The following is a 26,506-nucleotide window of genomic DNA, read 5'->3' on the forward strand; positions in this document are numbered from 1 at the left end:
TGAAAGAAAATGAGATATTTGGTAGGACCAAGTTGGAGAAATGCCAGAGAATACTATATGATTGTAGATGCCGGTCTCATTTTGAACACAGTTGAACACAGTCTCCTACACAAAGTCCCCACCTCTCATATTAAAGTGCGCTAAACCAACAAGCCTAGTTATTAAGGACTAGAAACTGCTCTAAAAATATCACAAAATACTTAAAAGTTAGCTCTTTATTTAAATTTTCTTAGTTCAGAAGGGAACTCATTTCAGCGGTTATAATGAAGATGTGAAGCTGCACTTACTGCAGTTACAGTGCATTAAACATACCACGTTCCTTTTGTGTGATTTAGAAAAGGAATCAGAGGCCATCATAAAAGAGATATTCTGTAATGGCTATGCAGTTAACTTGGGCTGGAAATCCTCCAACCCTTGTGTTCAGGAGGAGGGAGAGTCCTGCTCTAAAAAAAGTGCTGCAGGCCCAGCTCAGAATTTGGTACTGCTGGTCAGACTCTGACTTGAATCCACGATTGTGTCTAGACATGAATTTTCAAAGACTAGCATGCAGGTAGGCAGGGAACACAGTGTGATGCCTGCAGGAAATCAGTTTGCTTAACACCCCCCACTGCCCAAATACACCACATACACCCCCAACTCCTCCAAAAACCCCACTTGCCTCATTCGAAATAAAAAAATACCATACTATATATGCTCTGCTCATCAATTCCAATTAAGAACGCAGGCAATAACGCATAGCTAGAAAGAAGCTTTAACTTGAGGTTAACTTTAAATCAAGACTCAAATTTTGTAGCTGGATTGTTTTGGGTTGGGTTTTTTTTTGTATTTGCTTTGTAGCAGCAGATGTCTGGTTCGGGGCTCAGCTTGAAGAGCTCAGAAAGCTGCTCAGATGCTGGTTTTGAATCATGGAGAAACTTCGTATAACGCTCTTGCTCTCCCCCCTCCCAGAGATGTGCTCTGATGACACGAGCATCCCCAGTTCACTGCAATGTGAAAGGAACCAGACTTGCGTAACTCCCTTCCATAGCCCAGCTTCTTCATTTTACCCTGAAAAGGAGCTGAAAATTCAGAAGCTGCTATGATTCTGAGGTAACACATGCCCAGCAGTGACAGCTATCTCACTACCGAGAAAAAGATACAGCCTGATGAAAAGTGTATTTCTCCTGGATCATGCAGTGCTCATGGACAGATGCAACTGTGACACAGAAATAACCTGTCCCCTGCAACGCAACACAGAGCACGCTCTGCAAAGCCAACAGAGGACTACTGCTGCCTTCGGCTTCACCTGCTACAGCCGAGCGTAGGATTTCAGGACTTTGTAAGACTGAAAATCAAAGCAAACAGACATCTCTGATCTCAGTAATATCACTGGAATTAAGAACCATCAGAGATGATGGTTCTCAGGAGAGCCGTTTGCAGGACGATGGTGAGAGTTTGGTCGATGGGCATTTCCCCATTATGGAAAACCCTTCATAGAGGCACTGCTGGTTCTCTACCATAAAGGCCGGCACTGGCAAAAGACACTTCAGGAAGCCTTCAGGACAGACCCATTCCAATATTATCTTTTCCAGCCATCAGCTAGAGATGTCTCAAATGGTAAATGCAATAGAAAAATAACAAATAAATTCAATTTTAGGAACAGCAGTTCTCTGGTCAACTCAGTCCACCAAAGTTTAGCTGCAACTCTTCATAGACACATATATTATGCTTAATTAAAACCCAAATATAGTCTTGTTTATTTAAACTACATTTGCTGACGTATCACCAGCCCATGGACCTCTCCTCCCCTACATCAAACTTTGACTTTAGCATATGTAATACTTCATTTTGTGCAAACAAGTCTCCCTACGGGATAAGGATCATTACATTAAATTATCATTAATTTTAATTACCGTGCTATCTTAACTCTGGATACATTGCCCAGCCCTAAAGATATGTTTCGTTTCAAATTACAAAGCAGTCTCTCTCTTCTGGACTGTTTTTAAAAGCCACGACATTTATTTAACCCTAATGACAATCAGTATAAAGGAGAAAGCTAAATCACACCACTGAAATGGTAAACACCGAGTTCCCAGCAGCGTTAATCTTTCTCTGATCCCTTCTTCCAAGAGGTTGCTCCTTGCAATCTGATCAAACCTGAAAGCCCATAAGTACTTTTGGAGATTGGCTGGTGAAGCAGAAAAGAGCGTGAGTTAGGGTGGACAGCGAGTGTAAGAAAAGTGTTTCATTGTGCAAAATTCTTCACACTTGATCTCCAGGGCTCTTTTCATTAAACATGTTCTATATCGCTTGAATGACAATTTCTACTGAATTTCCATAACCCCTCTTCTGTCAACAGTTGACGAAGCCCAGCACTGACATGGGCCTTAATTTAACTGACAAAGCAGAAGAAGATGGAGGAAGACAGGTAGCCAGGGGTCCCACCAGGTCTCCTGCACCCCTTACATCACATAAAACATGAGTTTTTCACTTGGTTTGAGGCAAATTGAATAGAGAAAGGCTCTAGAGACAAGAACAGGACACTACATTTTTGGAGATGTTGACGGATGGGGAAAAAAAAAAAATCCTACTGCTTTAGGTTTTGGCTACTTTGGGGGACATTGGGATCTGAAGCCTAAATCGTATCTCTTCTCATTGTTCTTGCTTGCCAGAAGTATTCTGAGGCAAATATCACTGCCTGAATGACTAACAATCAAAAGACTAGGCATTAGACCCTGTGCATAATACATTGCTACAAAGTAAGTACAGATCTACTGCTGGTATGGAGTCTTCTCTTCTCCAGGCTGAACCAACCCAACTCTCTCAGCCTGTCCTCATAGGAGAGGTGGCTTCACCTCTCTGATCTTTTTTGTGGCCTTCCTTCTGGACCTGCTCTAACAGGTCCATGTCTTTCCTGCTCTGAGGGCTCTAAAGCTGGATGCAGTACTCCAGGTGGGGTCTCACCAGAGCAGAGGGGGAGAATCACCTCCCTTGCCCTGCTGGCCATGCTGCTGGTGATACAGTCCAGGATATAGTTGGCTTTCTGGGCTGTGAGCTTTTCACCCACCAGTCCCCTCAAGTCCTTCTCGGCAGGGCTGCTCTCCATCCCTTCATCCCCCAGCCTGGATTGATGTTGGGGGTTGCCCCAACCGAGGTGCAGGACCCTGCACTTGGCCTTATTGAACCTCATGAGGTTCACACAGACCCACTTCTCCAGCCTGTCCAGGTCCTTCGGATACCATCCTGTCCCTGAGGTGTGTCAACTTAAAAGACAAACAGTGTCTGTCAAGCTCCGCACCCAGATTTAGCATGTAGGTAAGGCATCTGCGTTCACCTATTGGAACATTTTGTCTGTTGTTTTTTTTTCTAAGAATAAGCACTCTCCAGTGGAATTCATGCTCTAGTCTTGTCATGTACAACCTAGAATTAGGTGGCCTCAGGTTCTCTTACAAATAACCTTGCTTGATGCTTGCGTCCATTGAACTAGAGCAGATGTTCTCTAATTGTGGGGGTTTTCTCACTCGGGTGAGAAGAGAGCTGCAGTATGAAAAGAGCTGCTTCCAGCACTGCTGACACCTGGGACCAAGGATAAACAATCGGAAACTGCTTCATTTGCTTCTTTTAGCATGTTATTTGATATGGACAGGGAAACCAGATGATTTGTCTAATTTTTTTAAAAATCTTTTTCACTGTTTGTTCTTCTAAAAGTCTAACTGTTATGGTCACGCCCTGACAGGAAAATTCTGACATTTGAATATTTGTTCTCTCACTACTTTGTAATAACTGGCATTCAGTTCCATCAAATAATTTGCTGAATATTTATGTTTTAAATAGCTTCACGAAAACCCCAAACTGCTTAAATTTTAATTGCTGACTTCTTTTGCAATATCCCTTTCAAAAAACAGTGAGAGGACTAGCAACTTATTCTCATGATTATTAATGCAACCCCATTACACAGTCTGATTTTCCTATTCCTCTGAATCTGCCTTCTCTCACTCATGTTCCCTGCCTCCTTTTTAAGGGAAACAGATGAATATCCTCCCGGAAAGGATCCCTGCTCAATCCTACATTCATAGATCACGTAGCCAGAATTAAAAAGGGAAGGCAGAGAAGTGACAGAACAACAACAAAAGGTCAGAAAACTGAAATTCTTCCGCACCACCATTCTACATCAAAAGGCAGTGAACTCACAGATCTGACCCACAAATGTTAGTTAGAATCAAATCAGCCGGATGACAAGTGCTGGAGGTAAACCAGGCTGCCCTGAGTAATTTCCATTCATCTTCCATTTGCCTTTTGTAAAAAGCCAAACTATCCCAAACTGCACCCAGACCAGGGGTAACTCAAAGCAGAGCTATGCTCCATGGTCACCTCACGCCTGGCACAGAAATGAGATGCACGACCCGCGAAGAAAATGTCATCCTTTTAAAATGAACACTGCAATCCCTCTGCTTCTTAAAATCAATGCGTGTTCCTTCCCACTCCAGTGCTCTGGCATAATGCAAGCTCTGCAGGGGTCCCTGGCAGCGGGCGGGCTGGCCTTTCCACGGACAGAAGGAGTGGGGCATCACCCTTCGTGATGTGACAGGTCTCACTCCTCCAGAGCTGCCTGAGCATTCCTGCCTTGCTGCCCCATGCACTGTAATTTTCTTCACTCTTGAGGTCTATTTTAAGGTCTGAATTAGGTTCTACAGAGTTTGACAGTTAGTAATAGGTCTAACAAGCTGCAATTTTGTTTCTTTGCAGGAACAAGATTCACAGCAGTTCCCAGTAAAATGATTTTACAATCCTATTTTTCAACTTGAAGCAGGGTGTGCAGACTAAACTCAGAGACATGAAGGCAACTGATGGAGCTGAAGAACTGGTGGACTGGGCACCGATGACATTCATCACTTGACAGAAAAACCTAAGGCAAAATTGTGATTCATGCAAGTAGGGATTGCTTGTTTCTGAGAATTAAGCCAAAAGATTCGCTTCCTAATTAAATCAGTCTTGAGATCCTTAAGACTTTCTGCTGTATGCTTGCTACTTACACTCCTTCCCAGCTCACCTGCACTACCAATTCCCATCTCACCCACTTCCCTTCAGCTTGCGTAGTACAAGCTTGCACCTACGCTGATCCCTGCAGGTTACATGTGACATCCTACGAATTATTGTTCATAACTGTCCACTGTCCAGATAGACCCATTTCAGCACCAAACTTTTTTCTTTTCTTTGGGTTTTTTAACCTCAAATGCACTTGGACTTCTGGGAGCAGAATATTTCAGTCCAGAAAGAGAACTGTGGGAGTCTTTTTGTTTTAGTCAAGATACCTGGATTCAGGAGACTGACTACAGCACAGATCTTGCTACCCTGAAGAACTCTGCCTCACATACCAACAGTTCATCTCTGCTTTTTCCCCTCCCAGTTATAAAATATACCTTCTACCAATAACAACAGAACCACCAGGACTTTCATACCACTTGGTGTTTCAGTTTTCTACTTTGAAGCATTTGATAGAATCATATCACAGAATGGTTTGGGTTGGAAGGCACCTTAAAAACCACCTAGTTCCAAGCCCCTGCCCTGGGCAGGCACGCCTCCCACTAGACCAGGTCACTCAAAGCTCCGACCAGCCTGCCCTTGAAACCTGGTCAAACCATTTCTACAAAATGGCTGTGAAATCCGAACCGTAAAGGACTGAAGCATTTGACTCTATGCTTATGCTCAAAGCACAATGACAGACTATTAAAATATTTAGCTTAAACCTTTTTAAGGTGTTCAACTGTAGAGGTGCAGGCTCAACCCTCCACATTTCACAGCTGACTGAAGAATTAAGGAGGATTCTCCTTAGCCCTCTTTAGATTTGCCTAGATACTGGAGAAATGACAAACTAAGCCATGAAATGACTGAAATGATGCTATAAAAGCAGAATCTAAATAGGTCTAGGAACTCTCATTCTAATCTGTATTTTTCTACTCAATTTTGGTTTGCTCTGAGCAAATCCCTTATGAACTGCACGTCAAGATATTTCTATAATGATCGAGTGAACAAGTATTATTTATGGCAAGATTTATATAACTACCTACACGTGGGAAGCTCAGCAGAGTGTATTTTTAGAATCAGATACTGCAGGCTTCAAAATAATGACGAAACCTGAATGTTTAAAGAAAGCAGGTCATAGCTCATAGCCCAGAATTCAGCTTTCACTAAATGCTGTTTCAAGGCATTTCCTCTGTATGTAGTTAGAATTAAAAGTTACGTGGACAGTGTGGAAACCTTACTATTTTCCCCCCAAATCACAGGATTATTTGTATTAACAGGGGCATTGGAAGGCAAATATTTTGAGCATTGTGAAAACATGTGATAAGAGGTAGTGTCTCCCTCGGAGAAGTGTCAAACCAAACAAAGAGGATTGCTGAAGGACAGAGGTGTGAAATGAAGAAACAAGGGGGTGGAGAGATTAACACCTACCCAGGCATCACCGGAAAGGCTTGGCACGGGCTCGAGCCTTTCAAGCCCCAACACAGCAGAATTCTTCTATAGGTTTGTCTTTAACAACTTCAAATCTCCTTCTGTACCTTTCTCTAATGGAGATGACGACAGCGTAGTTCCTCGATTAATAAATACTATGTGCCCTACAGCCACTAAAAACACACATCAACACCTTTGTCTTTAGAAGCTGCAGTACATGGTGTATACATACAGCAGTAAAAAAAAAAAAATCACACCACCAGAGCACAAAACAGAAAACACTTTGAAAAGATCAGTTGCTTTTTTAAAGTCAAAAAAAGAGAAGAGGAAGCCTACTTACATTTAGGTTTCAAAGAAAACAAACTTCTCTATAAGCCTGAACAAACATTCAGTGCGTGTGGATCTACCTTTACAAAAAGAAAAATGAATTTTCCTATAAAGGCTAACCAAGTACAGAAAGTTATTAGAGGAAATTCTCTTGGACAAAATAAAATGAAAAACAATGACTGCCTGAGAGGACAGAAGGAAAACGGATCAAAAGCAGCTGCATATGACAAGACACATTAAATTCAACATAAAATGCATTTGTTTTACTTTTCAGTTCCAAGGAGGCTCTTACTTTCACTGCAACTAAACAAACACTAATGATTTGATGCAATTCACTGACTTATAAGGTTAAAATTATACCTAAATTTGGGTATATTTCTATTTAGGAGATAAAATTTGTTTAAGGATTCTTTCCTATTCCTAAAATAGAAGGAAAAATTAATGTGATTGCAGGATTAGATAGAGAACTATGACTGTTTTTGTTTCTTTTTCTAAAGATAATATCCTCATGGTAGATCAGATATAAATAGGGAAGACAAGACAAGTACTGCCAGCCTCAGAGAACCGTGTGCGTGTCTAGATGCGATTCTCACTCAGTGAATGCCTACTGTGCGTTGAATCCCAGCTCTGTCTCAATCCAAGCTGGTTTCGTTTGTGCCAACATTCAGGCTCCAACAAAAGGTGAAACGGCCAATGCAGACAGAAAACTGTGTTTTTAAAAGAAGATGGTACAAGCAAACCTGACTGTGAAATCAGTTTGGACTTGAAATTAGAAGGGATGCTCAACTATTTAAGAATCCAGGCTCTTGAGCCACCTGCCAGTTGGAATAAGGTGGGGAGAAGGGGGAAAGCTCTTCCCACTGGCTCACCCTGGGTTTCTGGAATGGGCTGGATGATGAAGTGCCTACAACAGGCAGGCCAGGACTCGATAAGCCTGGATACTGAACTAACACAGAAACTCTTATTTCCTTGTAGGAAGAATAAAAAAAGGAGGATTTGGTGTGTGTAATCTGTCTGTCTGCCTTGCAGTCTCTTTTTCGTGTTTTGGGGGAGAGAGGTAGCCTTACAGGCATATATACATACATACAACTTATTGAAGCTGCTTCAACTACTTCCTATGTTTCCCTTCAGCATCTCTGGCCTTTCTGTGTTTTCTCCCAGGCTGGGGTTTAGCATGATGAAGGGTTCAGTAGCAATTCCGCTTTAATTTGTTCTTCCACCCCATACCCCACAAACACACGCTCCGTCCTGCTTGTTTCTGCTTTCAAGCCCTGGCACACTGCCCCTGAGCTGTACTGGGGTAAGCGTTTGTGGGGCCATGCTGGAAAACACACCTGAGGAAAAGGAGGGGCATTAAAAGATGAATTAGTTCTCTGATCCAGTTCACAAGAAAAACAAGAGAGGGGGTGGGGTGAGGGGGGACAACCGGACACACCAAAAATACCTTAGACGGCCACTGCTGCTGCGTATGGTGCACAAAGCCAGTCCCAGGCAAACAAACCTCCACAAATCAACCATAAAAGGTCCTCCACCCAATACCTGCCTCCAGAGAGCAACACATGCCTGTGTTTGGCACAGGTAGCACTGCTGTTTTAGCTACTCAACAACTTTGAAAGTGTATCCAACCACTTAAATGGTGACACCAGTTACACACCTTCAGCCTATTCACAAAGGATTTGTCCTAATTCACAACAGCGTCTTTAAAAATAATCACTCTAAGGAGTAAGGCAAGGGAAGAGGCAAAGCACTCCATGATCTTGCCTCAGGACAGGCGTGCGCTTGCAAATAGCTGCATCCCTGGAGCAGCTCCTGCCAGAGGTGCAATTACCACCTGGAATGGCTCCCCTGCCCCAACACCTGCACAGATGTAGTTATACAGAGCAGAAAGGTGCTTTCTGCTGGGACGGTTCATCCCTCCTCCCACGCAGGAAGTTGTGTAAGAGCATCCACGTTGGAGCTGTCATTCACTGGGAGGAATGGAAAGCAACACACCTAATGCAGACAAGCCCTCGGACCCTCCTAGATGGGACCCTCCTATAACTCCAGCCCCCCACCACAGCGAGCACAGTTTGGGTTTTACTTTTGCGCATTACTAATTTACAGCTATAGTTGGTCCTTAATGTTAAGTTCAAAATAAATGGGTGAGCCAAACTGCCTGCAACACAGCTTGCACTTTCATCACAGATGTGAAGCAAGATGCTTTTCTGTGAAGCATAAAGCAAAGCTCTTTTACTCTCACCTCATACAGGTGTCCAAAAGAACAAGTCACCTTTCTCACAGGGACTCTCGGGCCAGCAAGCTATGGAGTAAGAGTGAAAGAGGAAGGAGAGAAAAAGAGGAGATATATTCCTCTCTCTTCTTCTTCTCCAAGTTCTGAAATCTTGAAAATACCAACTCTCTCCACCACCCCTTTTAGGTTCGTTATAAATGATAATTTCTTCAGTGAAAATAAAATGGATATTTTCTGATCTCTTCTAACATTATTTTCTTTCAAAATACTGAAAAACAAAAGCAATTACAATCAGCTCTAGCATCTAGGACATTTACTTTCCCACAGCACAGGACCTTGAGGGGAAGCATCACACTTACAGAATCGCCTTTATCTCACAAACAGCCCATAAAATGGGAAGGCATCCAAACATTGTGGGGCACTGTTGGAAGACACAACACTCACAATGACTACAAAACCCAGCAAATGCAAAGTTCGGCACTCCCCTAAGCACTTCTGCTATTTAGGTAAACACATTTCCAGATTTAGCAGTTTAACTAATTGGTAGCCTAACAACTGCTTACAAAACTCAGTATCAAAATTCACAATAACTGCAATACAATATCAGCGTAGATTTTACCCCCAAAACTCATACCAGACTCTGGGTGACAAAGGCAGCAAAAATCAACCAAACAAAACAACCTAGAAGAGATCTATGCAATGCTGAAGAATTTATGGTAAAATTAATTTCCCCGCAGCAATATACAAGGAAAGTGCATTTGAACTGGCTAGCTTTCTTGGTGGAAGCAGCTTTCTCAAACTGCATCTGCCTTCCTGCCAAAACCAGCAGGTTTTTTTAAGTGTTTTCTTAAATAGGAACTAAAAAACTGTCCCCCAAGAGCAACAATAGCATCAGCAAATTACACAGTACAAGAAATCAGTTGGCGTGATGCGCTTCTCTCCTTCTAGAAAACCAATACTAATTGCCCAATACTGAAGTAACTGCAGTTTATCTCCTAGCAAATGCTTGTGAGGATTCCCAAATCAGCAATTAGCATCTGTCCCATTGTGCTTCTCTGCCTAATATTTTATGCAAATTATACAATTTATAGCTTTAGATTTAATGTGCGGTTGCCTAACTAATGCCACAGGGCAAGAGGAGCCTGCTGATTCAGGAATGCATCACTCAACTGCCTCACCCTTGTGAAGCAAGTGACAAACTCATTCCATGGATTTCTCCATCAGGGAAGAAGTATTTACTCCTGCTGCGCCACGTCCACACAAGCAGGTGCAGCCAGCCCACAGCTCTGCTCTTGGCATCTCAAAAAAGCAGAATGAAGCCAGCTTCAGCTGAGAAGTCATATGGCTAGAGTAATGCAACTATGCCCAGCTAAAACATACCACTTTTTGTATGGGAGCACAGCCCATATTCAGGTCTGGCTGCATTAACCCATGGAGACTTTGCTCCAGTGGGAGCCCAAAGTCTACTCGGACTGCGTGGCTCTTATGCCAGCACAGGAGAGCGTACACATTACATGTCTCCTTCTGTGCTTGCCCCGCACAGGACAAGTATCTATTAACATTTTTCAGCATGAGCTGGCTAAGCTCAAGGTGTCAGCAGTTGATGCTTTTCGTTCTGAAGGACAATCAACATCAGGAAATACTTGTCTGGAAAGGACCTCACCAGGTTACCTACCCCAGTCCCACTGCATTCAGGCAAGATGAAATGCTAACACCAACACTGACGGATGTTTGCCTACCTAATCTGTTCCTAAAACCTCCAGTAGAGCAGGTTCATAACCATCCCACTAGTTTGCCCGAGCACTACAGCAGCCTTGCAACCAAATATCTTACCATACTTACCTCCTCCCACTGTTCAAACAGGACACTCACAGGCTTCCCAAGCGCTGAGTAAGCCTCAAAAGGTTCCCCTGGTGAAGCAGGGAAGTGTGGCTGCCATTTTAGAGATCAAGAGAGTAAGCAGGGCTGTTGGGAATGCGCTGAATCTCAATAACAGAGATCAAAAATGCCTGGTTCCTAGCACTGATGCTCTATGTGCTACATTTCTTCAGAAACATCAGGTAAGGCAAGTCAAACTGGACTACTTGAAGAACAAGTAACCTTGCAGATTTGGCTGCAATGAAACTGCACTGGCATTACAGATCCCAAAATCTCAGTGCCATATTCTGGCAAAGTTCAAAAATTCCCTTAACACATGCCTTGCCTGCAATGCTGCATGTTGACTGGCGATAGTACACATGAACCAGGATGGGGCTCAAATTCAGTGGCCTTACTACTCACCCAGATGGGCATCCTATTCTATCACACCAGCTTACTTAGTTGCTGGTGTTGTTGACAAGCTCTCAGTTTTAAGTGAAGAAATCACTTCAGTGAAGCTGAACTTTCCCACAGGACCAAGATCTTAGTGGACCTTCAAACACTAATAAAAATAAATCAGAACGGACAAAGCTCTTCCTGAAGGTTAACATCTTCCATTGCCTTCATGATATGTTTAGCATCTCTTGGTCAAGAGAATGACCTCATTCAGAATATTCAGTAAAGAAAATTCTGTCAGTAGAGACGTGTGGTGGGTAGATGTCTGCAAGACTGACACTTTGCATCTCCACAGGATAGATTTCACTGCTGGCTGCTCACTGGCACTGAGAGCAAAGACCCCCCGCGGCGTTCTCAAGCTGGTTAAGAAGGACCTGGAATATGAACACTCCCTCGTGTAGGAATCCCAGTGCTGCGTCTAAGGTTAACATGCTCAGTAACAGCTGAGTGCTCACTTCCCTCCTCGCTCCGGCAGATACTGAAGAAGCCGGCAGCTGAGCTGCAGCTATTCCGATCACAGAGCAGGCTTGTTAGGGCGGGCAGGAGGGTGAGACCTGTGAAGCACTATCCGTTCAATCACTTTTTACAGGGGAGATAAATTTTGCAACCCGTCAGTCTTCATGATTTTCCCAGGCAGGGAGAGAGGAAATGAGGAAATGAAACAAAAAGTTTTAAAAGTTGCAAAGTCACAGCATGCAAAGTAACACCCTGTCCCAGACAATCCCCCAGCGTGATCTGGAGGACAACCTTCTTGATCCGTTAGTCAAACAAGAGCTAAAAGACGATCTCCTTCAAGGGTGTTCAGCGCCATTAAGTCCCTGCCATGTATTATGAGTGCCTGCCCCGCGGTGCCACCGTTCCGTGCCCTCACGCACACCTCCCTGCCACACTCCACGGGGGTTTGTGTGGGCTTCAGCGCAGCGGGAGAGAGAGCTATCGAAGTCATAACCACATCATCCAGCTGTATTTCTGAAAGAATAACAGCTTTAACACATCAGGCTGTATTTGAAGTTCCCGTTTAACATGCAGAGTGCTCATAATAGTTAATATAAAATCCCAAGAGTTTATTCACAAGGTGGTAAAGAGTGCCAAAATGTTACTACTTGTACCGGGTTTAAAATTTATGTAGAACTAGAAAACACTTTAAGTCATCACTGCACTCTCAGGCATTCATGCTTCCTGGGTGATGAGAACTGAACACAGGAATTACCAAATGCAATGAGACCACAGGTCAGATGACAGGCATCGCTATTTCTGCTACATGGCAGTGGATTTCAAATCAGAGGAAAGGGAATTTATACTGTCCCCCAACATAGTCCAAGTTATGGAGTTCATAAATGGAGCTTCTTTCTAATGCCCACCCGTCGGTACCATATACCCCCCAAAGCAACAGAGGCCTGTAAACCTCTTAAACCTAACTGTAAATGTTTCCTACCTTTTTCAGTCCAGCTATGACCTTAGTTGATATTTTATGGCAACTGCACAGATATTCAGTGGAACTCTGACATGGTAGAAGAGAAAAAGGAGAACGTTTCTCCATTTATTCATATTTTGTTTGCTCAGGGCTTGGTTCCACCTCTGCTAGCCCCAGATTTATCTCACTCTCCCCTCGTGTGGCTGTCTCTTGGCACTGACCACATCCCTTTTCTCCAGGTTTCCTCTCATTTCTAATGCATATTTTCAATTCAGGAAAGCAGAACTGAAACCAGTCTTCTGGGGAAAGCAAGCACTTTATTTCCATGACTGTATGCTCAGTATCTTCAATGCTATTTTTGGCCACCATAATCTTTTTGTTTGGCTCTGTTGGCATGTTCTCTTTTGACTATTGAGGAAAAGGGGGCAGAAGTTTCCAGTGAGATACCCACTGTGACGCTGAGGTCTTTCCTGAGCAGTGAGTCAATATAGAATTTAACAATGCATGAGCTGTCCGTATTATTTCTTTATGGGCCCAAGAGACTGCAATAAACTGGATCCATCATCATGCTGACTCTTCACTGACTTTTGGTAGACCCATCCAAAAGTGTTGTCTCCCATTACCTGGAAAAAAACTAAACAATTTGGACTTATCTGAAAAATTTGCCATCCTGTGTTCATCTGCCTTTTCCAAAGTTATTAATAAATGTCCTGGAATGCGACTAGTATGGGATGCTTGACTTGCCATATTGAAAGCAGTTTATTTATCTCTCTGTCTTTGGTCTGTGTCTCACACTTTCTGATGTTTCAGTTTATTTAACATCCGCCCTCAAAGGAGGGATTTATTTATTTATTTTAACATTATTTCAATGTGTTGACTTATGTCCAGCTATCCAATCTTTGACAGCTTTGAAGAACTCTAACAAGCTAGAAGGCCTCAAGGCAACCGAAGCAACGTGGCCACGTAGTGCTGTTTGGGACACACAGAATTTCTACTACTCAGATTATTTTAACCTGATTTAACAACCAGTGGTTCACTCTCAGTGTACAGAACTAAACAAGTTTCATATTTCCCTACAAATGCCACAAGTTCTGAAACATGCTCCACATACACCTTGCCCACCAAAGAGGGTATGAATGGATGCAACATACGACTGTAACATCACCACTCTTCCCAGCGTAGCATCTTTCCATTTTCATGGAACTAAGCTGTATCCTTCAGAACCAGTTTTGTTTTGTTTACACAAATGCAGTGTAGTGAACTGAATTGCAATTACTGACAGTCCAGAAGAGCTGACTGTCTCCATAAAGCCATACCAGCCTATGGATGCATTTGAATATCTCTATTTCCAGCCCATCTGCAGCGTTTACATGTCAGAAAAACAAAAAATCAGCACTTTCCAATAACTACTGTGAGAAGGGTACCCAAAACAGGAAGAAAAGCAAGATGTTAGTGGTGTAGTGTATCAAATGAGGATGACAAGTAAATGACCTTGTCTAGGAAGACCACCAAGCAACTGACTGCAGAGGTTTGGCTCCACTCAATCATAAACTATACAAGAAAATCAGATTATCTCAAGTCCCTCCCAAACTTTACACTTGCAGCCTCTTCTGTTCTAACTTCAGAAAGCCACTTGGAAAATTCATGAGACAGAACCAACTACTGACATCAAGGAACATAAAGGCACTCAAGCTTTCATAATTTTCTTTGCTGATACACTCATATGTTATAATGGTTGCACAAAGCCAGCAGATAAGTGAAACAGGAGCTGATAGTGCTTTTAGAATCATAGAATCATTTAGGTTGGGAAAGACCCTTGGGATCATCAAGTCCAACCACCAACCCCACTCTACAAAGTTCTCCCCTACACCACATCCCTTAACACCACATCTAAATGACTCTTAAACACATTCAGGGATGGTGACTCCACCACCTCCCTGGGCAGCCTATTCCAGTGTCTGACCACTCTTTCTGTGAAGAATTTTTTCCTAATGTCCAGTCTAAACCTACCCTGCTGCAGCTTGAACCCATTCCCTCTTGTTCTATCACTAATTACCTGTGAAAAGAGACCAGCACCAACCTCTCTACAATGTCCTTTCAAGTAGTTGTAGAGTGATGAGGTCTTCCCTCAGCCTCCTCTTCCTCAAACTAAACAGTCCCAGCTCCTTCAATCGCTCCTCATGAGATTTATTCTGCAGGCCCTTCACCAGCTTCGTTGCCCTCCTCTGCACTCGCTCCAGCACCTCGGTATCTCTCTCGTATTGAGGTGCCCAGAACTGGACACAATACTCAAGGTGTGGCCTCACCAGTGTTGAGTACAGGGGGACAATCACCTCCCTACTTCTGCTGGTCACACTATTTCTAATACAAGCCAGGATGCCATTGGTTTTCTTGGCCACCTGGGCACACTGCTGGCTCATATTCAGCTGCTTGTCAATTAGAACCCCCAGGTCCTTTTCTGCCAGGCAGCTCTCCAGCCACACTTCCCCAGGCCTGTAGCGATGCATGGGGTTGTTGTGACCCAAGTGCAGGACCTGGCACTTGCCCTTGTTGAAGCTCATTCCATTAGCGTTGGCCCATCGATCCAATCTATCCAAGTCTCTCTGTAGAGCCTCCCTATCCTCATGCAGATCAACACTCCCGCTTAACTTGCTGTCATCTGCAGGCTTATTGATGATACACTCTATGTCCTTATCAAGGTCATCAATAAAGATGTTAAACAGAAATGGTCCCAACACCGAGCCCTGAGGGACACCACTTGTGACTGGTCGCCAGCTGGATTTAACTCCATTGACTACCACTCTTTGGAACCGTCCATCCAGCCAGTGCTTGATCCAGCAGATCGTATGCTCATCCAGGCCATGAGCTGCCAGTTTTTCCATGAGAATTCTATGGGGGACAGTGTCAAATGCTTTTCGAAAGTGTAGGTAGATAATATCCACAGCCTTTCCCTTGTCCAATAATTGGGTCATCTTGTCATAGAAGGAGATCAGGTTCGTCAGGCAGGATCTGCGTTTCATAAACCCATGCTGACTAGGCCTGATCCCCTGCTTGTCCATTATATGACTTGTAATGGCACTCAAGATGATCTGCTCCATGACCTTCCCTGGTACCGATGTCAGACTGACAGGTCTATAGTTTCCCAGATCCTCCTTTCTGCCTTTCTTCTAGATGGGTGCTACATTTGCTACCCTCCAGTCCATTGGGACCTCCCCAGTTAGCCATGACTTCAGGTAGATAATGGAAAGTGGCTTGGTGAGCACGTCTGCCAACTCTTTCAGCACTCTTGGATGTAACCCATCTGGTCCCATAGACCTGTGTGCATCCAAGCAGTGTAGCAGGTCACTAATCACTTCCTCTTTAATTGTGACGACCTCATCCAGCTTCCCCTCCCTGTCTCCTAGCTCACGAGGCTGGGTGCCCAGGGAACAGCTAGTTCCACTGCTAAAGACTGAGGCAAAGTAGGCATTGAGCGCCTCAGCCTTTTCCTCATCCTTTGTGACTATGTTTCCCTCTGCATCCGGTAAGGGAGGGAGATTTTCCCTAGTCCTCCTTTTGTTGTTAATGAATTTATAGAAACATTTTTTGTTATCCTTAACAGCTGTAGCTAGGTTGAGCTCTAGCTGCACTTTGGCTCTCTTGATTTTCTCCCTGCATAGCTTCACTACATCTTTATAGTCTTCATGAGAGACCTGCCCCCTCTTCCAGAGGTCATAGACTCTCCTTTTGTTCTTCAGGTCCAGCCAAAGGTCCCTATTTAGCCAGGCCGGTCTCCTTCCCCGCCTACTTGTTTTTCGGCACACAGGGACAGCCTCCTCCTGTGCCTTTAAGACTTCTCTCTTGAATTATGTCCAGCCTTCCTGGGCTCCTATATCCTTCAGGGCAGCCTCCCAAGGGATTTTGTCAAGCAGTCTTCTGAACAGGTCAAAGTTTGCCCTCCAGAAGTCTCAGATGGCAGTTTTACTAACCCCTCTCCTTGTTTCTCCAAGAATCAAAAACTCAGTCATCTCATGATCACTGTGCCCTAGATGGCCACCAGCCTTTACTTACCCCACAAGTTCTTCCCTGTTCACAACAAGCGGGTCCAGGAGGGCACCTTCCCTGGTTGGCTCACTTACCAGCTGTGTGAGGAAGTTACCCTCTACACATTCCAGGAACCTCCTGGATTGTTCCCTCTCTGCTGTGTTGTATTCCCAGCAGATATCCAGGAGGTTAAAGTCCCCCACAAAAACAACGGCAAGTGACCGCGAGATTTCCCCCAGCTGCTTATAGAAGGCTTCGTCCGCCTCACTGCTTTGGTTGGGAGGTCTATAGCAGACTCCCACAGCGATATCAGCTTTATTGCCCCTTAACCTAATCCAAACACTCTCCACCCCATCATCAGTATATCAGATTTCCGAGCTCTCATAGCATTCTCTAACATACAGGGCAACTCCACCGCCTCTCCTTTCCTGTCTATCCCTCCTGAAGAGCTTGTAGCCATCGATTGTGGCACTCCAGTCGTGTGAGGCATCCCATCACATTTCTGTGATAGCCACTATGTCATAGTTTTCCTGGTGCATCATGGCTTCAAGCTCCCCCTGTTTGTTGCTCATACTGCATGTATTGGTACAGACGCACTTCAGATGAGCTAATGATTCCAACACCTTTTTGTGAGCGTGGACCCCATTTCCTACCAGACCCTTCTCAGGTGCTTCCATGATTTCTAAACATCTATCCCTTCTCTCAAATGAAATGGCAGAGTGAGAGTCCTCACTAGTCCACCACCCTTCAAGCCCTGGCATGCCTTCCTTGGGTTTAGTCCTGACAGGCCCAGGCCCTACCTCCCTTTCCCCCCCTCATACCTAGTTTAAAGCCCTGTCAATGAGCCCTGCTAACTTCTGCCCCAAAATTCTTTTCCCCTTCTGGGACAGGTGCATCCCACCTGCCACCAGCAGGCCAGGTGTCTCGTATAGCAACCTATGATCAAAAACCCAAAGCCCTGCCAATAACACCCGTCCCAGAGCCACAAGTTGACCTGTTGCCTCTTCCTGTTAATTTCATCATTCACGATTGCCACTGAAGGGACAGAGGGGAACACAACTTGCGGTCCTGATCCCTTAAGCAGCTGTCACAAGGCTTTAAAATCCCTTTTAATTGATTTTGGGCTCCTTCTACCCACTTCATCACTACTCACCTGAAATACTAAGAGAGGGTAATAGTCAGAGGAGCTTACTAGGGCAGAAAGTTTGTCCAACACATCCCTGACCCGTGCCCCAGGGTGGCTGCAGACTTCCCTGTGAAGTGGGTCAGAACGGCATATTGGCCCCTCTGCCCCCCTCAGTAGAGAGTCACCCACAACAATGACCCGTCTGCTTTTCCTTTTGGAGCCAGTTGTGATGCTGGGTCCATGGCGACTTGGTCTTTCTAACATTTCTGGCCTGGGTGTATCATCCTCCTCTCCAACAGCCAGTTCCTCCTGCAGGGCTTCATACCTGTTCTGCAAGGGCAACTGGGAAGGTGGGAAGGGCCGGGAGGGGATTCGCCTGCTTCTCCAAGCAGGGACCTGTTTCCATTCCCCCTCTTCTCTGAGATCCCCTCCTACTGCCTGGTGACGAGAGGGGATGGGGTCCTCTGATTTGTGTGGGGCCTCAACCTGTTCCCTTTCTCTCAGGGAGTGGGTCCACCAGTCAATCTCCCTCTCACATTCCCTGATACTCCTCAACCTCTCCACTTCATCCTTCAGCTCAGCCACCAGAATGAGCAGATCATCTACCTGTTCACATCTGACACAGGTGTTGTCTCCGCTGCCCTCCATCGCAAGTGCCAGGCTCCGTCACTCTCTGCAGCCAGAGGCCTGGACGCCCACATGTTTGTGTGGGGGCTCTGTCTGGGTGCCCACAGCTTTTCTAACAACAGCTTTCGACCTTTTAGACTGGATGTTAGTGGCCCTGGTAATGGAAAGCATCCTCTCAGGTACTGTTAACATCAGCTGACCCCATGCTACCCTGATAAAGCCTTAAGGTCCCACTGGACTCTTCATGAGGAGAGATTAGAATCTAACCAGGGGTCTCATATGTTGGCTAGGTACTTGTCTGAGGAAATGTGAGGGATGTTACTTTTCTTGTCCACGCTAGACTGCTGTAACACATCTTAAAATAAACCGTTTCTTTAGCAGCAAAGCTGACATGAACACATCATGCCAGAACTAGAATAATGTTCTACCAGCTGAGTCCTGATTTCCAATTCAGATAAAAAGGTCCTATTTTTCAAGACTTATTTCTCGACCTCTGATCTTATGACAATATGAGTAGAAATATCACGGAAAAAGCCACTTGCTGCAAAAAATATTCCCCGTTAAGTTTGTACATTGATACTGTGAACCACTTACCGTTTATTGCCCCTTCCTTACTTTTTCTAGCACCCAGATACTTGGGAAAAGTATATTCTGTTGCTGGATGCCAGCCAAGGAAATTTCTGCTCAAGAGGATCAGAATAACTTGAAACACAACTTTGCCAGAATTTCAAATGTCCAGTTTATTCAGTCAAGACTTCCTCATGACAAGAAGAATCCCTGTTCCTCCTTTCCTAATTCTAGAGAGATGTCAAACCTCAGGAATTAATTCATGTTCTGTTCTTAAAACCCAAACTGTCTATGTCTTAGGAAAGCCCCACAACAATGGAGTGCAGTCATGGCTTGTATCTTTACCCCATAAAAGCAGATTCAGTCATTCTTCAGATCCACCCAAGCCCCAAACACAAAATTCATAGAAGCTCTTGCTTAAATTGCTATAAACTCTTCCACATTTTCAGCTTTATCAAGTATACAAATGCTTTGAAATTATGCATGTAGATGTAAAACAAAAGTTTCCAACACTGGTATGCAATAAATGGATAAAAAGTTCAGCCTTGTTTCTTTTTAGATTTGGATAAGCAAAGGAGCTGAAAGTGGGATGCAGATTCCCCATAACTGGCCACAAAAGCACACAAGATTTAAAGATTAAGCCTAAGTGGACCCAAAAGTAACATCTGAACTTTACAGACAGGCTTATTTTGAAAGCTCTGTGACCATCAAGACTACTAGGATCAAAGATGAAAATTATTTGTTGGTTCAAGCAGTTCTGGCTGGCACACTATGAGACAAATTGATAAAAACGCTTTCTGTATTATCATCTGGGATAATACAGTCTGTTGGTCTGCAGAGGCAGCTTGAACAATACCAGCCCGATGTATCTCAGCAGGCCCAAAACAGCAAGCCAGCACACTGCCACTCCTGGCTGGGAGAACAGGGAATGTGACCATCATTTCCACAGTGGCCCCCAGCTCTCTGGCCCCTGCTACCCACACAGGGACAGAGCTGACAGCTCAAAATAATGAAAACCTGGGAAGGGAGAGGAGAAGGAGGAAGGGAAAGGAGAGACTGTTCATATTTTCTGTTTATGAAATGGCTAACTTTCAGCATTCTTACCTTAGAACATCCTTTTGTAAACTACCTTGGCAAGAAGCAAGCAATGGTACAAGAGAGTAGATTCCAGGTTCTGTTTGGAGCTTCCCACTTTCTTTTCCTGCGGGAAGCTTTTCCTTTCTTTTTCCATCTCTCTCAGGACAGGACTAGTCCCTTGGAAGCAGCTGTTTACTTTAAATTTCAAAGCCAGGGCTTATTTATTGTCACACCAACAGGTCCGCGTCCCTTTGTCAACCCCCTCCTAGATGAATTTTAGGACAAATTTCCACACTGAAAGGGTTATTAAGCATTGGAATAGGCTGCCCAGGGAAGCCTACCATCCATGGAGGTATTTAAAAAATGGGCAGACATGGTGCTTTGCTTAGCAATATGGTTTAGCGACGGTTTTTGTCAGGTTGATGGTTGGACTAGATGATCTGAAAGGTCCCTTCCAACCTAGGCAATTCTATGATTCTATGAATGAATGAGCTTTTAGGAGAAATATGTCAAGTGACACCTCCCTGGGACAAAAGTCCCAGGGCCTTTCCAGTTTGACAGAGCAGGGCTGAGACCTACCAACTGGTGGCAGCCGGGATGCAGCACACCACCACCTGCAACGCTGCTGTCTGCTGATGCGCTTTGGACAAAGTCTTTCCTTCCAGTCACAGAGAATATTAATTCCACTCCAATTCCTTCCCTCCATGCTTGTACACTGATTTCAGACAGAAATTAAAATGCAATGAGTGAACATGCACCACACTTGGAGCAAGGTAATGAGACATCTGTTTGCACACGTTTTTGGTGGAAAGAGAGCATACGATCAACAAGGGAGACTTTTGCATCCAAAAATGGCGGTTATTTGCAGTAGCTAACATCAGCTCTCTAACTTGCATGCTTTACTGATATGTCCCTATATAAACAAGTGAGCCTCAGATGAGTCATTTAGAGCCTTTAAATTAAAACCAGATTTTTCCTTTCATTTTAATAGGACCTTCAAATACAGATAGAGGTGCCTGAAGTTGACCTGTGGGACTATTCTTCTCCCTCCCCCCTGACCAAAACTGCTGCAAAAAATAGGCCACAGACAGTAGTGGCCACAGTTTCAAAAGGTGAATGCCTAGAGCTACAAAGCTATTTTCAGGCACTTTAACTGGGTGGCCTGATTTTGAGAAGTTCTGAGTACACACCACTCCTGCAACGTACGTGCTCCACAACTTCCAAAAACTATAACCAGATTACCTACTTTGGTGATTAATTATCAATACCTGGTTTTCTACTCAACAATACAGCTACAGTTTCTGTTAAGACACCACCTATGCAGATTGCTTGGTATCAGACTCACTATATAACAGTGCGCGTACGTATATTTGGAAAAGAGGTTCCTGCCCAGAAAAACATGGCATTTAAAAGGAATGGACAGGCAGATGAGTGTCAAAAGGAGATGCACAGGGGTGACATGCTGTGCCCAAGGTCATGCAGCAAGTCGGAACCAGCGCCAAGCGGAAAACCCAGAGCCCCAAATCAAGTGCCTGAGCCCTTACATCATGCCGAGCCTGTCTCCTAGGCACAAAAGATACATGCAGCTGTTCAAAGAGTATTTCTAAGACAGGCACACAGGATCTGATAAAAAGAAATCCAGGGAAAAGAGAAGGGTGCCGTCATCTGTTCCGTAATATCCCCCCAAATCAGAAGGTACGCACACAGCAGCAACAGCATCTCATATAATAGTAAACAATCAAACATAAATTATTTCGATTACATGCTGGGATGAAAATATCACAGCTAAAGGCTTTTATACTGTTTAAAGTGTCCTGAGGGAATAGTTCCCATACTTCAAAAAAGCAAGAAAGTCAGGAGTCGCAGCTTGGCTCATGCAGGAGTTCCCTCTTCCAGGGGAACCCCACAAAGCCTAGTTGTTGGAGAAATTTTAGATTTGGAGTTAAATTTAAGAATCTAAGAACAAGAAAATTTTAAAATAATGGAAAAAAAAAAGGCCAGGTGGAAGCGGTTAAAGAAATTAATGACAGGGTGTGTAGTATCTGAAGTTCAACCATTATCAAAGAAACCTGTAAGTCACTTAAAACAGCAAGAGAAGCTGAGTGGTAGATGCGAACGCTAACTAGGTTGAGCACCAAGTAGCATGCTTACCTCAGGTTTGGTTTACATTCTTTCAGTTTAGATTATTACTTGTAGGATATGTAGGGAATTTTTAAAGCTTTCAATCTTCAAACTTAAAATGTAATGTAAAAAGGTTAGTTAGTGCCTAGTCACAGTGATTATCTATTACCATCTTAAGCATAGTTTAAAAAGTCAGATCTTGAATTCCGAGGCTGTAGGATCACAGCTTTTCAAGATGCCATCACAGAATTTAGTTATTTTTCACGAGGCTAAAACTTAAAAAAAGGCTGACACAGCTTCAAACATACAACACCCTCCTGAAAATGAAATTTTCATTAAATAATGCTCCTAATCTTTCACTGTGCATTACAAAATCTGATCTAGAGCACTTTTATATCAAAAGCAATTCTTCATAGGTAAGTAAACAAAGTAATACAGCTGCTGAGAGAACTAACTGCCGTAACAAAAAAAATCTATTCAGTGATTTATTTCAAGACAGAACTGCCAGCTATGCAGGACACAAGTTGGGAATGCAAACTTGGACTCAGAAGTGAAGGTTTCAGAATAACTAGCTCTTTTAGAGCTTGCACTCAAAATAACAGAGAACAGGAAAAAGAGGAAGTCACAGCCCTGGTCAGACTATTGCTTCAAAAAAAAACCCAAACCCATTAAAGTCTATGTTAAAATATCTCATTAAAGCTTTTTTCTATTTTTTTCTTTATAAGGGAGTCCCAATTTCATCCAAGGGCCCATTGTGTCTGACAAATCTGGTGGCCTTCTATGATGGGGTTACAGTGTTGGCAGATGAGGGGAGGGCAACTGATGTCATCTACCTGGAGTTGTACAAAGCATTTGACACTGTCCCAGACAACATCCTTGTCTCTAAATTGAAGAGACATAGATTTGATGGATGGCCCACTTGGAATTGGCTGGATAGTCACACAGAAAAGGGTTGTTGTCAATGGCTCAATGTTCAAGTGAGAGCAGGGACGACTGGCATTCCTGAGCGGTCAGTACTGGGACCAGTGCTGGTCAACATTTTTGTCAGCAGCATGGACAGTGGGATCGAAGGCACCCTCAGCAAGTTTGTCGGCAACACCAAGCTGTGTGGAGCGGTCGACATGCTGGAAGGAAGGGATGCCTTCCAAAGGGACCGAACAGGCTCGAGAGGTGGGCTAGTGCATAACTCATGAAGTTCAATAAGATCAACTGCAAGGTCCTGCACTTAGGTCAGGGCAATCCCAAGCACAAATACAGGCTGGGTGGAGAACGGATTGAGAACAGCCCGGACAAGGACGACTTGAGGGTACTGGTGAGTGAAAAGCTGGACATGAGCTGACAATACGCACTTGCAGCCCAGAAAGCCAACCACACCCTGGGCTACATCAAAAGTAGCTTGACCAGTCCACTGAGGGAGGTGATTCTGCCCCTCTACTTCGCTCTTGTGAGACCCCACCGGGAATACGACATCCAGCTCTGGGGCCCCCAACATAAGAGGGACATGGACCCGTTAGAGCGAGTCCACAGGAGGACCGTGAAGATGATCAGAGGGTTGGAGCACCTCTGCTATGAGGACAGGCAGAGAGAGTTGGGGGTGTTCAGCCTGGAGAAGAGATGGTTCCGGGGAGATCTTATAGCAGCCTTCCAGTACTTAATGGTGACTTACAGAAAAGGTGGAAAGGGACTCTATCAGGGACCGTAGTGATAGGACGAGGCCTAATGGTTTTAAACTGAAGGAGGGGAGATTTAGATCAGATATTAGGAAGAAATTCTTTACTCTGAAGGTGGTGAGACACTAGAACTGGTTGCCCAGGGAAGTTGTGGCTGCCCCATCCCTGGAGGTGTTCAAGGCCAGGCTGGATGGGGCTTTGAGCAACCTGGTCTAGTGGGAGGTGTCCCTGCCCATGGCAAGGGGTTGGAACAAGATGACCTTTAAGGTCCCTTCCAACCCAAACCATTCTATGATTAACTACATAAAGAGCAAACTACAAGACTTTCAGAAAGCCTAACAATGTCCAGATGTCCAGTTCCCTTCAAAAAGGGATTCCCTTGTTCAGGAATCATGGAGAATTGACTGTCAAAAAGACAGGCAAGACATTAACTTGGACATTTGAAAGATAATTACATTTAAAATCAAGCTGTTTATAGAACACGGGGTCCTACTGCTACAGAAGGCAGTCAGCTCAGCAACACCTGACATTTTCAAAAGTGCAGGCAACACAGAGGGAGGAGGATTCAGCACTGCGCAAACTGGAGTCAGCAGAGCACATCGTCATCCTCCCTTTAACTCAGCTATATAGTTCTTGTAAGGTCTTCAGGGTTGAAATGAAGTGTAAATTGAAGATCATAAATAAAGACTATATTTCATTCATAGTTACTTTAAAACATAATTCAAATAGAGGTAATTATCACCTGAAGCCAAAACTAGTCTGTAAACAAACACAGTTTTCTTCTGAAAGACTTTCAAAATCAGATTTCTCTTTCCACACATACTCAACCCTTCAGAGTTTATGGCATTCCTTTGGAAGAGACAATCCCTTGCACTGAACTTAACCCACCACATCAGTTTTGTATCCTGTGATAAACTGGGCTCTCTAGTTACCCCTAAAGACTAGGATATTATTTACTTGGTAGTGACTTCCATTTTGAAATTCCGGTCCAAAAAAGACATGGCTCTTAACACCTCATGCTATTCACAGATGTATTACTTCTTGTTTGAGTTTTTCTAAGTGCTCATGGCCTTGGGATATGACATGACAGCTGCAAAGTAGAAAATACAATTTAGCAGGTGAAAACAAGGCTGGGGGGGGCGGGGCAGGGAATCCACCACACTGTCTAGAGGGATGTAACTTTTTTGGTCTGAATTCCTTACTGCAGATCGTTATGTGTGGGAATACAGAGGCTGATCCACTTGGGCCAGAATGAGAAGTTAGCCAATTACTCAACACTCCTGAGATTCCCCCTGCTAAATACAAAGTTGGTTCAAGGTCTCTGTCATGATATTTCTGATGATAACACAGAAATAAGACGAGACTGGGGGGGGGGCGCACAGGGGGACACAGGGAAAATATGGTCACTTAACACTGCAGTGGCCAGTGAGAACAGGTGAAGCTTTTCCTTACCTCATTCCTCAACTTTGTTAACAGCCTCCCTTTAAAGTGTCCGTTTTAACTGACTACAGACCCACTTTTTTCCTTTTCTTCCTTAAGCATTTATTCCTTTGTCTCATCAGTTTGAGCAGAGGAGACTGAAATATGCACAAGACAAACTTCTTGCAAAAAGTGGATGCTCTCCCGAACATATAGTTCTCATAGAGATAACAATAACAACGCTCATAGCAATTTAAAAGAATCCAAAACCCTACTGAATCTCTCCGCTGCTAGAACAAAATCCCAACCACTTCCTCAGAGCACAGGTTTCCCTCAGCACCTCTCCCCCACTCACAAACAGCAATAAGCACTGCAAAACAAAATCCTTTTAAGCTACTTGAACATTTTCTCCTAAAGAGATTCCAAAAGACATGGGAGAGTGTTGCGAATTATTGGTCTTATTTTCACATAAAGACACTGCCGATGCGGCCAGGCAGGTCAGATGCAAACAGTATGTCTATAAATCCACAATTATAAAATGCAAATTGATGAGCTGCTTATCTGCCCATCAAGATAGTGATAACACAATCACAATGGTAATTCCAACAATGCCCCATTAGAACATAGTTCAGCAACACAATTTCCCTCAAGTATAGTCAGCTAACATATGAAACAGCGACTTCAAGAGCTAATCTAGATTTAAACTCAAAAGCCAATAAATGTTGCAAGAATATAACAGTAACAGAAGTAGAAAGGGAATGAGAGACTAACTTAACCCAACGACTGCAGTGCTTGAAATGGTAAGATACTAGAAGTATTCAGGTTGAAAAGGCATGAGTTCGAAACGTGGGAATACATCTCAAATGATGCTAATTAAAGGCAACAGTCTATGCCAGGTAACTAGCCAACACCAGAAATGCATTTAAGTTCCTCCTAGCAATTAACTTGTGCAAAAGGCTTCCAGTGCTTCTCAAAGATCTTAGCTCTATTTACAATTTAATTTCTTTCGGTCCTTTCCAAAACCACGTTTTCTTCTTCCATAATGTCCTCCAAATTCAGGCCTCAGGATTCTTACGGCAAGCTGCTAACTTTGTGCAGCCATTCTCCATTTACCAGCATGGACAAAAAGACAATGTTTTCCAGAAGATTTCTGGAAGTGT

The 26,506-nt window shown here is 43.9% G+C and overlaps 1 protein-coding gene across 4 annotated transcripts in view; it reads right to left on the reverse strand.

Moving 5' to 3' along the window:
- ITPK1 (inositol-tetrakisphosphate 1-kinase) overlaps window positions 1–26,506 on the reverse strand; it is a 174,918-nt gene that overhangs the window by 43,101 nt on the left and 105,311 nt on the right. The gene's annotated exons all lie outside the window — the stretch shown is intronic.

Source organism: Rissa tridactyla, chromosome 4 (genome assembly GCF_028500815.1).
Source record: "Rissa tridactyla isolate bRisTri1 chromosome 4, bRisTri1.patW.cur.20221130, whole genome shotgun sequence".
Lineage (NCBI taxonomy): Eukaryota > Metazoa > Chordata > Aves > Charadriiformes > Laridae > Rissa > Rissa tridactyla.